General features: G+C 40.9%; 1 protein-coding gene and 1 pseudogene across 2 annotated transcripts in view; one reads left to right on the plus strand and one right to left on the minus strand.

Moving 5' to 3' along the window:
• Nfyc (nuclear transcription factor Y subunit gamma) overlaps positions 1 to 14,770 on the plus strand; it is a 67,676-nt gene that overhangs the window by 2,776 nt on the left and 50,130 nt on the right. The window contains exon 1 of one of the 2 annotated variants that reach the window (XM_026782079.1): positions 10,336 to 10,493. The exons of the other annotated variant lie outside the window; for it this stretch is intronic. The gene's annotated coding sequence lies outside the window, so the exon portion shown is untranslated. Of the gene's footprint in view, positions 1 to 10,335; positions 10,494 to 14,770 lie in introns of those variants that run through there. 2 annotated transcript variants of the gene reach the window in all.
• LOC106143900 overlaps positions 1 to 14,770 on the minus strand; it is a 31,729-nt pseudogene that overhangs the window by 2,207 nt on the left and 14,752 nt on the right.

Raw genomic sequence — 14,770 nt, forward strand, 5'->3', positions numbered from 1 at the left:
TTAAAGGCGTGCGCCACCATTGCCCGGCGCCATTCTTTATTTTTAAAGTCTGTATTACCTTGGTACCATAGATACCTTGCTGTGGAAAAGAAAAACACTTGCATTTTAGTTCAGAAAGCTATCTGCAGCTGTTTTAAAGCATATTCTTGTGTGTTGAGGTTCTAAAGAGTGAGAGAAGTGAGAGACCCTTGTCAAGGTCACTTAGCTTTGCAAAGACAAGCCATAAACTGTGTCTGTCCTCAATTATTGGATAGGTGACTTCATTCCACTGGACAGCATTGCCTCACCTGTGGAAGAGATGACCCTTTTAAAGCCAGCTGTTGGACTGGGGATGCAACTCAAGATGGTAGCGCATGAGCCTAGCATGTAATGAGCCCTGGATTTGACCACTATCATCAAATAAACTGGACCTAGTAATGCATAGTTGTAATCCTAGCACCCAGGAGGTAGAGAAGGAAGGCTCAGGAGTTTGAGGCCACACTTTGATATATGAGACTTTGTCTCTAAATTAATTAGTTAATTAAAATGAAATAAAAATAGCTGAACAGTGGTGGCACATGCCTTTAATCCCATCTCTTGGGAGGCAGAGACAGGCAGATCTCTGAGTTTGAGATCAGCCTGGTCTAAAGAGCTAGTTGTAGGACAGCAGTGAGGACTTTTGCACAGAGAAACCCTGTCTTGAAAAACAAAACAAAACGAAGAAGCAAACAAAAAAAAAATGAGATCAAAGTAAAGGCAGGATCTTCCTATGTAGCTCAAGCTAGCCTCTAACTTGGGATCCTCTTGTCCCAGCCTCTTGAATATTTAGTCTACAGGGTATATTTTGACTTTTTCTTTAGCCCCTTTGGTACAGTGCCCAGAGTTACATGCGGGAAAGTGCACTACCACATGATTCCAGTGATGACTTCAAGTCATAAGTTCAAGCTCACCTCATTCATTCGAAGGAAAATGCCAGAGGACATGCTTAGGGTCACAAATGACTTTGAATTTTATTCCAATTTGAGAACACTACTTCTGGGCGGTGGTGGCGCACACCTTTAATCCCAGCACTTGGGAGGCAGAGACAGGCGGATCTCTGTGAGTTCATGGCCAGCCTGGTCTACAGAGCGAGTTCCAGGACAGGCTCCAAAGCTTCAGAGAAACTCTGTCTTGAAAAACCAAAAATCCCAAACCTGCCTCCCTACCCCCAAAAGGACCTTCCTTAACCAGCAAGTTGTTCTTTTCCTTTCTACTTGTTTTAGAGGGAACTGATTGTGAGTTACCTAATGTCTTTTAGCTTTTTTTTTTTAGTTTTTCGAGACAGGGTTTCTCTGTGGCTTTGGAGCCTGTCCTGGAACTAGCTCTGTAGACCAGGCTGGTCTCGAACTCACAGAGATCTGCCTGCCTCTGCCTCCCGAGTGCTGGGATTAAAGGTGTGCACCACCACCGCCCGGCTCTTTTAGCTTTTTTGCTTACTCAGTTTCTCATGCATGAACTGGGACAAGTTAGGAAGGTTAGCATACGGCTCATTTCAGACTGAAAGCACCCTCTTATTTTCAGTGGATTATCTGCAGGAGGAAATGGATTCCATCTTTGACCACAAAGTGCCTACGGGAAAGGTTGGGATAACAGCTGATTTGTGTCCCTGACATTTCTGCAGTCTCTACTCTGTGTGCTGTGGTATTGTCTGAGTTTTAGTAGTAATTACAAAAATGAGTATACTAGCATGTGAGACGATAACATTGTGGACCTTAATAAATGAGAGAACTCATTATTTTCTTTTTAGAACAGCATAGAATGTGCCATTCTAACTGACATCCAGTGAGAGCTTTCTTGACAAGAAGGTCTTTTGTAGTTCTCTCCTCCTTTGTGTGCAGCAGGATTCCACATGGGGGAGCAATCACTGATAGAAAGGAGAGACCTCAGTCATTTGGGCTATTGTGGCCTAGAGGCTGATTTTCCATGGGCCAATGTGAGGTCAGTCTTAAACTTCTACATGCTCAAAGTGGCTGGGTAATTTGTTTCAGGGAAAAGTTGTCTTGTGATAGCCTCTGTTAACTCCCAGTTGCAGCCAGGTATAGATGGTGGTGGAATGAAAAGCGTTTCACATTTGCTAGAAGCAATTATTAATGTTGGAACAACCAGTATTATTCTGTTCAGAGAATTTAGATTCTCTAATGCAGAAAATTTTACTGGAAGTTGGATTTTGGTTTGTGTGTTTTATTTATTTATTTATTTATTTATTTGGTTATTTGAGACAGGGTTTCTCTGTAGCTTTGGTGCCTGGTTTGTGTGTTTTATAGTCACTGGTCAAACTTTTTTTTTTTTAAAGTAAGGAGAAGATAACATTTTCTTTAAAAAAAATCTTCCTGCCTGCAGAACCTTTTGTCAGGTTGCAAGATTTGTTCACACCCTTCCACCTTTCATTTTTCTCAACAGTGATGTGTGGTCTTTGAGAAGCACTTGTGGTCACCGCCATCATCATCTTCATTATTACTATTATTATTATTATTTGAGACAGGGTTTCTCTGTAGCTTTGGAGTCTGTCCTGGCACTTGCTCTGTAGACCAGTTTGGCCATGAACTCATAGAGATCCACCTGCTTTTGCCTCCTGAGTGCTGGGATTAAAGGTGTGTGCCACCACCACCCGGCTCAGTATTGGGTTTATGCTCCCAGTCTGCAAAGAGAACTTTCTAATGGATAACCTTCAGGTGTAGTTTAGAGAGATGAACTACAGTCTACCTTTTCTGCACTTGAATATTTCTAGACTAGCTTTAAACTAAAGGTTTAAATTTTCAATGTCTAAGGTACATAAAGGTGTCTTATTTAAGCTATCCTGCCCATTTAAGTCAGTAGTTTGTAAGATTCAAGGGTTGCTCTGAGATTAGAACCAGAAATAGTGATCTTGAACAGTGTTTCAGTAAGAGAAGAGAAATGAGATAGATGACTCAGGAAATGATGCTACAAATAGAATGGTTTTGTTTGTTTTGGTTTTTCAGACAGGGTTTCTCTGTGAAACAGTCCTGGCAGTCCTGGAACTTGCTCTGAAGATCAGGCTGGCCTCGAAATCAGAGATCCACCTGCCTCTGCCTCCCAGGTGCTGGGATTAAAGGCATGTGCCACCACTGCCTGGTGGTTTTTGGTATTTGAAGACAGGATTTCTTAGTGTAACAGCTCTGACTGTCTTGGAACTCACCGGGTACACCAAACTGGCCTTGAACTCAGAGACCCGCCTGCCTGTGCCTCCTGAGTGCTGGAATTAAAGATGAGCACCACCATCAACTGGCCACATAGAGTGTTTTCTATCATGTCACTGGTGGAAAGCTATAAGTTTCTAAAGCTGTTCATGGTACTTACTTGCCCCAATTCCTAGACTCAGAAGCTGCAAAGTGTCCAGGTAGCTGTATGAATTGAGATTCTTTGCTTAGTTGTTTTTATTTTTTTTTTTGTTGTTGTTTTTTCAAAACAGGGATTCTCTGTGGCTTTGGAGCCTGTCCTGGAGCTAGTTCTGTAGACCAAGCTGGTCTCGAACTCACAGAGATCCGCCTGCCTCTGCCTCCCGAGTGCTGGGATTAAAGGCGTGCGCCACCATTGCCCGGCTTTTTGGTTTTTTGAGACAGGGGTTCTCTGTAGCCTTAGAGCCTGTCTTAGAACCTGCTCTTGTAGACCAGGCTGGCTTTGAACTTGCAGAGATCCACCTGCCTCTGCCTCCCAAGTGCTGGGATTAAAGGGATGCTTCACCACAGCCTGGCGAAATGAGATTCAAGTGTTAATCTCTGAAACCATGACAGTTGTTAAGAACTGACTCCTGGGGCTGAAGAGATGGCTCAGAGGTTAAGCGCATTGCCTGCTCTTCCAAAGGTCCTGAGTTCAATTCCCAGCAACCACATGGTGGCTCACAATCATCTGTAATGATATCTGGTGCCCTCTTCTGGCCTGCAGGCATACACACAGACAGAATATTGCATACATAATAAATAAATATTTTTTAAAAAAAGAATGTGTATGATGTCCATTTTTAAAGAATGAAGGCTTAAGAGGTATATACTATCTTCACAGTTGAATGCTTTGTCATTTCTGTCTTAGAAAGTACTACTCTCCCAAGGGGCTCACTACCATAGAACTTATTCCTTATGAAATGGACAGTTTAAGAAACAGTGTGTGCTTGGTTGGCAGTAATCTGGAAGGCAGAATATTTTGTTAATGATGATATTTAATGTTTTCAGTAATACTAAATTTAGAAAGGAAAACGTGCAGCAAACTTTCTCTTTCCCTGTCTCTTTCTTCCTTCCTTCTTTTCTTTAAGGTAGGATCTCTCTGCATAGCCCTAGCTGTCCTGGAACTCATCATGTAGATCAGGCTGGCCTCTTACAGAGATCCTGCCTCTGCCTCTCTAGTGCTGGGACTACCACACCCAGCTAGTACATTAAACTCTTTAACTGTTTTGGAAGGCTAGCCTAAAAGAGTTGCCTGGAATCCTTCCTTCTACAAAAATGTGTTACTGAATAGTAAACAAGTGAAATCTAGTTCCTTATTTTACAGATATCAGTCAAGCCTCTGTAAGTGTGTGTTATGACCATCGTATAGTGGAGCTTGGGTGAGAGCTCTAGAGCAGTCTGTGCAGGACAGCTGGGCCTATACTGGGCAAGGACTTTTCTGAGACTGAGATATATCTCAAAAGTGACACAGTTAGAGATTATTATTTTAAAGGTTATCCAATTTAATTGATAATAAATTATAATTAATATCTCTTTTTGAGCATGTAACAGGCATATTATTCTACATGTGTCATTAACTACTGAGTTCTGGGCTATCAAAATGACTGAGTGGGTAAAAGTGTTTACCTTGCAAGCCTAATGACCTAAGTTTGATCATTAGACCCTCAGGCGGAAAGAGAACCCTACTTCCAGAAGCTGTCCTCTGAACTCTGCAGCCCATACATGGAGCAGTAGTAATAAAATAACATCATAACCACTGAGTCTTACTGGTTCAAAAAAAGAGTTCTCTTTTCTTCCATCTTTCCCTACTCCCTCTCCTCTCCTTGCTATTTCCCCTTTTCTCACCCCCCCCTTTTTTTTAAACAGGCTTTCCCTATTTAGTCCTAACTATCTTGGAACTCAATGTATAGATCAGGTCTGGCACAGAACATACAGAGATCCTCCTGTCTCTGCCTACCAAAACCTAGGATTAAAGGCATGTATCATCATGCCTGGCCCCTTCTCTCTTTTGAGACAGGGTCTAGTACACTATTCCACCCAGACTAACCTCAGCCTTGTGAGTGATGAGGTCACGCATGTATACACCAGCATGCTTGGCTTTCCATTCATATTTTTCACCGCTGGCTGCTGTCATACCAAGGGCTCTTATTCTATGAGATCTTAACTCCCCCAGGAAGCCCTCTGAGCAGCCTGGCATTTAATAGGACCACGGTGAGGTTCTCTGTGTATCCTCCTGTTAGCACTGTGTGTATGTCCTTTTAACTAACATGGCATCATGATCCCTGGGTTAAATTTCTTACAATAGAGTTTAATCCCATTGAGGACAGACATTGTGTCTGGTTTGAGACTCAGGGCTTAGTGCCTGTAAGTATTTGTTGAAGAAAAAAAAATGATTTTAATCTTCCAACTCTGTAAGCTGTTGTAATACAGGAGACTGGTTGCAGTGGAGCTTTAGTAACTAGCTTGAGGCATCAGCTACACAGTTGTGATGGTAAGGAATTTGAGTCTAAATCTGCTAGGTGCAAAGTCTGGGCTTTTTTGTGTGCTGCTCTACATTGCTGTTCTTTTTCTTCTCTTGTCTTTACATATTCTCTTCAAGTGTAGAGACAGCCTGTGACTAACAGTCACATTCATAGCTTTCCAGGCAGTTTTTCCCCATGTTTGGACAGCTGAGAGCTGAAGTAAGTTCCTCTAGAATAATTTTTCATCCATTGGTCTCAATTTATGCTTTGATTTATCTGTACTTGCACCTCTCCCTTGTGTGTTTTAATTTTAGCAGAGTCTCACGATGTATCCTGGCTGGCTCCCTGCAGTTTAGACTGGCCTTGAGACTGTAGGTTTTTTTTTAATAGAATAATTTAGAATTTATCATCTATCTATCAAAGGTCCTTCTCTCCCATTCATTCATTGAATAACCATTTTTTTTTTCCAAACAGATTTTCTTTGTGTAGCCCAAGTAACCGTTTACTAAGCACCAGGGCTACATGTTTTTATGAAGATAGTTCATTGCTCTAACTTTTCCTAGGTTGCCTTTAGGGAGGATCTTGTTAGGGTGGTCGTTATTGTTTTGTAGTTAGGATTGAACCTGTGTGTGTTTGTAGGAAGTGCCGTACCACTGAACTACTAGTCAGCTCCTTTTTATTTTTTATTTTTTTATTTATTTTGGTTTTTCGAGACAGGGTTTCTCTGTGGTTTTGGAGCCTGTCCTGGAACTAGCTCTTGTAGACCAGGCTGGCCTCGAACTCACAAAGATCCGCCTGTCTCTGCCTCCCGAGTGCTGGGATTAAAGGCGTGCGCCACCACCGCCCGGCCTATTTTTGGTTTTTCAAGACAGGGTTTCTCTGTAACTTTGGAGCCTGTCCTGGAACTCAGACCAGGTTGGCCTCGAATTCACAGAGATCCACCTGCCTCTGCTTCCCAAGCGCAGGGAATAAAGGCGTGTGCCACCACCGCCTGGCTTCTCTTACTTTTTTAGGAGGTTTCATCCTATCATACTCCTGTCTTAGCCTGTAGCTAGGATTACAGGCTTATACCATCAGGTTTAACTATTTTTGTTCTCTTCTGAAAATATGTTGACACTTATAAAAACAAAACACAAACAAGCCTTGAGGTGGTGCTTTTTTTGGGGGGGGGAGTAGTTAATAGTTGTTTAGAACTAAGTTGGGAAAGATTTGTATCAGAAGCTGTAACGCAGTAAAAAGCTTCAGATTTTCTTTCCTTTGCTTATTTGTTTTTGTTTTTTTGAGATTCGCTATCTGTAGTCCTGGCTGGCCTGGAACTCACTGTGGAGACCAAACTAGCCTTGAATTTGAAGAGATTTGCCTGCCTCTGCCTCCTAGGGCTAAGATTAAAGGTGTGGACCACCATGCCCGGCTGATTTGCTTATAACTTTTTAAAAAATTTTTTTGCTTATAACTTTTTAAACAGTTTGAAACACACATCAAAATACAAAGGTTTGACATTAAAATAATCTGACTTTTGTGTTTTTAAAAAATGTGGAGTTCACTTTGCACTAGACCAGTATTCCTACATGACCATTGTTATTAGAGATGATAGCATTTGCCCCTTTAGATAGGACATTCACTCTGCAGTTTTCCCAGTTCTCACTATCCCATTATTGCTATTGTGGCTAAAGTCAAGACTGGTTTTCAGGAGGTAGGAGGGACTTGATTTTTTGGAGACAGGATTTTGTTGTGCTGCTCTGGTTGGCCTGGTGGTTACTATGTACAGCCAGGATGTCCTTTAACTGATGGAAATCCTCCTGTTTCTGCCTCCAGAGTACTAGGATTACAAATGCACTTGATTTATATATTGATGCTGAGCATCAGGAATACATGTAGAAAGACACAGTTGCTGTTTTGAAGAATCTCTTCTGTGGTAATAAAGATGTTTTTAAAAATAAATTATAGTGTGTATAAAGCACTATAGTAAAATGTATGTTTAGATATTTATTGAGTACCAAATTCCAGATTTGCTTAGTGCTTGTATTTATCTCAGCTCTCCTGGGAGTAAATACTGTTTTATCACTTTCAGCATGAAGAAATGAGCTCAGGAATGCCTAAGTAACTTGGCTAAGATCAAACAGCTATTAAGGAGGTAGCTACAATTCAGAAATTAGTGTTTTGGCCAAGAACATGAGTTCTCACCCTTCTGTGAGAGCACTGAAGTTTGAACTGAGTAACCTGAGTTACTGGTCTTCTTAATGATGAGAGTGTTTTTTAGGACAAATAGATGCAATTGTGTGGTGTAGAGGACTGCCAAGATGCAGGGGCAGGGAAGAATGGAGTCCCAGATATCCCATGAGGCACTTAGGCAGAGGTAGTATCAGCTAGGGAATCAGGCTAAGGTAGAATCAGATAGAGAAAGTGAATGGGTCAGGTTGCCAAATGGAAATTCAAGGATAATTTGTGTTCTCTTCCCACTGTGGTTTGAATTCTACTGTGGTGACTGCTGATGAGAAATAGGAGTTGAAATGTTTTCTTGTAAACTGCCAAGAACTAATACAAACTATGCCCAAGACCTTCACAGAGTAGCAAGGGACTTGCTTGGTGGTTTAATGTGGTACATCAAAAAACAGAGTTGAAAGGCAGACTTTTAGAACAATAACCAGACCTCAGCTGTGACTGGTGGTGAAAGGCCTGGATTTCCGGCCTGAAAAAACCAAGGTTTTTTTTTTTTTTTTTTTGGTCCAGCTGGGAGTCCTCTTACACAGTTCTTTACAGCTGAGGATTGCTTGCTGCAGGAATACAGGGCATAGAAGAGAAATTACCACAGAATAGTTCTAGGGCCTTAACACAAGTCTTTTTTCTTTCTGCACGGTGTCCTCTGTAAGAAACAAGAAGGTAGAGTTAGATGGCAGTTAGCACTAAATATTTTTTCAGTGGGTATTCAAGTACAGCATAGTGTACTTTATATATATTAACACATTTAGTCCCTACAATGTATATAGAGTGTTTTACAGATGACCAAACTGGGACTCAAGCTTAGTCTGTGTTGTAATTAAAAGCTAGGTTGTAAACTGGGCGGTGGGGGCTGGAGAGATGGCTCAGTGGTTAAGAGCTCTGGCTACTCTTCCAAAGGTCCTGAGTTCAATTCCCAGCAACCACATTGTGGCTCACAACCATCTGTAATGAGATTTGATGCCCTCTTCTGGCCTGCAGAGATACATTCAGGCAGAGCTCTGTATACATAATAAATAAAATTAAAAAAAATATTTAAACTGGGCAGTGGTAGCGCATACCTTTAATCCCAGCACTTGGGAGGCAGAGGCAGGTGGATCTCTGTCAGTGCTAGGCTAGCCTGATCTACAAGAGCTAGTTCCAGGACAGGCTCCAAAGCTACAGAGAAACCCTGTCTCAAAAAACAAACAAACAAAAAACCCCAAACAACTACAACAAAAAATACAAACAAAAGCTAGGTTGTAGAGTCTAAAATCTGTAGGTAACTCTGAAGGTTACCCCTGGTGACATTCAGTACCCTAGCGTTTCCAGAAACAATAGTGAGCCAAGTAAAGCTATTAATCTCTCCTGAGATCACTCCTGCTGCTTATTTCAGAAACAAAACAAACAAAAAAACAACCAGGGTCTTGTTATGTAGACCACACTGGAATTCTGAATTCTTTTGCACCATCCTCTCTGCTGGTTAACTGGGATTACAGGTATGTGCTTGCATGCCTGCTTTAGCATTTTGATGTCATAGAAGGCAAAGTCCCCCTCCATCACATTTTCAGTACGTTGAAATGGAACATTGTAGTGGGCTTTTTTGAAATGCCACTTCATACATTACCCCCAAATCTTCCTATTTTGATTTATTAGTATTTTAAAATAAAATGCATCGCCTTGGTAATAATCTGTGCTTTAAGAATTACCATGAATACAAAGACAGGCACCTTTTAGAAATCCAGAAGACTCGGATGGGCACAGCTTCACTTTGATTTATTGAGAAGGCTGAGTTTTTTTTCTTGATTAACCCTGCCCGGTTTTATTCTTCTGATAATAATGGTCAGTAGAAACCTGGAGGTAGATTGTCACAACTTTCCAACCTTGTGCCCATTGCTTCTCTGGTTTACTGCCATAGATTATTGTAGCAATATCTTACAGACACTATTCATGGCCAATCAGAAGCAGTGAAATTACCTTCAGTTTTTTAAATGGAACTCTGTAGCCAATAGGAAATCCTTTGGGTGGGAAATGTGGCGACCCTTTCCTTTGGTTTTTAAGAACAATTCTAAATTTGCCCTCCTCCGTTTTTGAAGCGCACGAGACCATAAGTGTCTGCTGTGTACATTTGCTGAGTATTTCCATTCCTTAAGTTCTTGGATTTGAAGTGAAGAATCTGACCCCTGTTCTGCTTCTCAAGGTAACTTTAAAACAGGAAGTGTACAAAGGAGGTAACTGATGACGTGAACAGCCAATCACAGCTTTGTAGTCTTAGCTGATAAAACGGCTCAGCCAATGGGACAGCTTTGGAGGCAAGGTTTGGTGTCAAATAGCAGGCTAGATTGAATGCCTTTGACTGTTAAAGTGGAAGGAGGCTGCAGGCTTCATTGGAGCCTCAGAGTTTTTCACTGAGGCAGGGGTCAGCTGAAAGACAAAGAAAAATGGCGAATAGTTTGCTGGGGGGTGGGAGGACAGCTGTTCGGGTTTTCACTGGAGTGGACATTCCAGACTCAGGTTTCTGCATCTTCTGCTGCCTTTTGTCCTCCGTTCCTCTTTTAGGGGGAAGGATAGGAGTGACTTAAATTCTCCCTGTCCGAGGAGATGTAAATAACTCCATGTAAAATTAATGCAGTTCTCGGTAAGTTTAATTCTTTGTTTTGTGTTGAGATGATAGAGACTGTTAGCTTCAGAGAGTATAGGCAAGTTGCACTGTTTCAGAAAATGGCCACTTTACATTCCATGCATACCTTCGCGGTGCACCTAGATTACCTTGCTCTGTTTAGATTTTGCATGTCCTTCAACTATGGTTTTCCTACTTTAATATCGACAAGACAGATGCAAGAAGGGCTAATCATTTTTCATGGGCATACAGAAGCAAAGCACTGTCTTTGCATTGGGTAAACTTAACTGTTTTCCAAATAATTTTCCTTTGTTCAAGTGCACTGAAGCTTTTCTCCAGAATAAGCTGAGTTGTTTTTAACAGTTTTTCTATTTCCATGCACTTTGTTGTCACACATGATTTTAGAGATAGAAGCAACATTAATGCTCTTTCATTTGTTTGAAAATATGATTTGTAACTGATGCAGGTTCTAATAGGGAAGGCCCCCATGCCAGCCTGAAATTCTATAACTTTCTTGATCTACCTGTCTGCCTCTCTTATTATAATAGGAATCAATTGAGTAAGTCTTTGATGTAAAATGTTCATGTTAGTTTAATGTGCTGACTAGTTTAGAGGCCAGTTAAAATTTGAATTGACAAGCTTATCATATTTTTGTCAGCTGTTGATTTGGTTCTTTAAAATGATTCAAACAAAATGCTTTTGTTTTCAGTATGAAATATTTAAGGCACTTACCTGTAGTTTGTGATTAGAAAAGTGAAGAGTGTAGGTAGCCTTTTGCCCTTGATATTTACCCCCTTCTTTAAGGATATGAAGCTAATGGAGGTTGCTAATCAGTAACAAGTCAGTTCTTGTGAATAGTGGAATCATTAGTTCTGTGTACTAAGATCCGTTGTATGCTTGGTTTTTAAAAAGCAGTTCTTTGTTTTTCTCTTTATTTGCAAATACTGAATGAAGGTCATTGGAACATTCCTGCTGCAGATTGAGTATAGAGCAGATAGGCAGCAGCTGCTCTAGACAGGGAAGGGAGCAGGCCTGGCTAGAGAAGTTTGGAAGGTGTTGATCTGCCTTCCCTTACTTCCTCTTGAGGAAAGGATTTACCTGAGAGGATCCTTTGGGGTTTAGGTTTAGACACTTCCAAGGGAGTGGGATAAACAGCCCAAGTTTCCGACTGCAGGCCTCTGTCGCTGCTCGGAAAAGTGACCTTGAAAAACTGCCGTGGAGTTGAAAGATTGAAGGACAAAGTTTGTTTATGCAGATTTGAACTGAAAAGCTCTCTTAAGATGAAAGACTGTACTTCTGGGTGTTCTGGTCCAGTGGTTCCTAGGAATCGGTTAGAGTTTAGATTCAGAGTTCATCAGTAACAGGCCTGCATTCGTTCTCTTCTTCCCTTGCCATTTCTTTCTCACCCTCCACCCACAGGAAACATTTACTAAATCCTTCTGATAGGATAGTTGAGTGAATTACCTAACAGATTGAGAATTCATCGCCTGCTCCTCTGTTATCCAGTGATCTAGAGGGTTCTCAGGAGAATGGTGTTCCAGGTGCTCAAGTGTTGTAGTTGAAACTCCTGGAGGACTGGAATGCTGGTGATAAGAAAATGCTCAGTTTGGGGGAATTTTAAGTCCTAAGAGAAAGGAGGGTGTGTTATATTATATTTTAAGTCCTGTTTAATTTAAATATATTTCGTGTAGGCTGTTGGTGTATATTAGTTGTTTCAAGTTGTATGTTGTTTTACAAAAACAGGTGAAGGTATCAGTGACCTTATTGGCTCTGAGAGAGGCCTGGAGCAGAGGGATAAAACTGAAGGTGGGAAAAATAGGAGGTTGAGACAAAACTCTGTATGTTTTGGAACTTTGTGGAGGAGTTAGTTGTTTAGTATATCTAGCCAAGTTTTCCATCTTTTTGAGGTCACCCAGTGCCTGTGAAAACACACACAGGAACCCTTTGTGAACCTTGAAGCAGCTGAGGTGTTTCCTGGATGTTGAATGGCATTTTTGAACCCTTCAATTTGGTACTTTGTTGAATGGCACTTAACAAATCTCATTTAACACATTAGACTTGAGAACATTTTTTAGACAAAGCAGAAAAACTTTATATCCAGAAAGAGCAAAAATTTTTATGGAATTAACCCTAACTCCTGGAAGTGGCAGAAGGGATAAGGGCCAGGGAGGCTTGGATAGAGCTAGTTTGTTCACTCTGGTGGCAGACAGTATTTTGAGACACTACAGTATAAACTATTTAAATAAGAGTCCCGTGTTCAGGTCCCACAGGCAAGTCATCTGTTTAGAGTCAACTTATTAAAAACATGGGACCTAACAAGGCTGCAGCTGTCGCTCAATTGGTAGCGTGCTTTTTGAGCATACAGAACAGCCAGGATTTGATTCCTAGCGCTTCAAAAACCAGGCGTGCTGACACATACCTGTACTCTCAGTACCTGGGTGTGGGGAACCAGGAGGATCCAGAAGTGCAAGGTTATTCAAGACCAGCCAATGTCTCAAAAAAGACCTAAAAGTAGCAATTTGCAGGGTAGGACTGTAAATGTTTGTGGGTTGTGTGCTGTGCTTTCACTTGTTCGGAACAGGGCTTAACCTTCAGTGATTTCCTTTATCATCCACTATTTTTCTTTTGAGACAGGATTTCTCAGTTTACCTGGAGCTTACATTGGCTAGAGTGGTTAGCCAGTGAGCCCCCAGTATCCTTTTTTCTCTGCCTCCCAGTTACAAGGTTACAAAACAGGTCTGTAACACCATGCCTGATGTTTTGACATGGATGCTGGGTATCCAAACTCAGGTCTCTAGGCCTGAATATACTTGCTTACTGAACCATTCCCCCCACTTTTTTCTCCTTTCTTGAAATTTTTTATTAGATTTTATTTATTGTGTGTGTGGGGTCATGATCATGCCATGGTGCGTATTATAGGTTAGAGGACAGTTTCAGCAATGGGTTTTCTCATTTCACCTTGGTAATTTGTGGGCCCAACTTAGGTTAAAAGTCTTGGAGGAGGGTCTTTTTATCTGCTGTCCCCCCACCTTATTTATTTATTTATTTTTTTGCGATAGAACCTTGTGTAGTTCAGCCAGGTCTAGGATTCTCTGTGGAGTCAAGGATGACCTTGAACTCTTGACCTTTCTTCACTTCCTGGGTGCTGAGATTACTGGTGTACACCACTTGGTCTCAGGACTGAGGATGGAAAGTAGGATTTTGTGTCTGCAAGGCAAATGCTCTACTGAGCTAACTCCCCTGCAGCATGTTACTCAGTGTGAGTCTTGAATGAGGTCCTGTATGTTAAATTCTCTGCGCATTATGAATTAATGAATAAATATTGCCTGTTACTGATGAAGGCTAATTGAGAGACTTAAAATGTTTATGGAGATTGGTATAACATCAAAGAAATAAATGTTGGTATTGTGATAGATTTATAAACTAATGTTTGATTCCTTCACTTACATATTCCTATTTGTGCTAACAGGATTCTATTTTTAATTTTTATTTTGCGTATATGTGTGTGTTTAAGTGTGGGCATGCATATAAAATGGCATATGTATGGGAATTAGAGGACCACTTTCAGGAGTCAGTTCTTTTTTTTTTTTTAATTTTTTTTAGATTTTATTTATTTATTATGTATACAACATTCCTTCTATGTATGCCAGCAGGCCAGAAGAAGGCACCAGATTTCATTATAGATGGCTGTGAGCCATCATGTGGTTGCTGGGAATTGAACTCAGAACCTCTGGAGGAGCAATCAGTGCTCTTAACCTCTGAGCCATCTCTCCAGCCCCAGGAGTCAGTTCTTAACAACTGTCATGGTTTCAGAGATTAAACTCAGATCTCAACAAGTACCTGCCGAGACATCTCACCAGCTGTATCCTATTTATTTAATACATGTGTTAATCTCAATTATTGAACCATCATAGATTTTCAAGATTTCTCATGAAGGAATTTAACCCCTTTGTCAAAAATTAAGGGTCTCATCCAGAGAATTCAGGAGGTCATTATCTTCTGTCAAATAGGGAGTTCAAGGATAACCTAAGCTACAAGAGGGTCCTCAAAAAAACAAAACAAATTAAGGACTTTAGAATAGGATGAAGTGATAAGACTGCATTTTGTTTTGTTTTATTTTTAAAATGTGTGTGCACGTATGTAAGCACATTTGTATCTGCAAGCTACTGCATACATGAAGATCATAGATAGTCACTAATACATGGATTTCCGGATCACACTCGGGTCCTCAGGCTTGCCTGGCAAATGCTTTACTCACTGAACCATCTGGCTTTTTAAAAAATTTGAAGCCAGCC

This window comes from Microtus ochrogaster, chromosome 10 (assembly GCF_000317375.1).
Source record: "Microtus ochrogaster isolate Prairie Vole_2 chromosome 10, MicOch1.0, whole genome shotgun sequence".
In the NCBI taxonomy this organism is placed as follows: Eukaryota; Metazoa; Chordata; class Mammalia; order Rodentia; family Cricetidae; genus Microtus; species Microtus ochrogaster.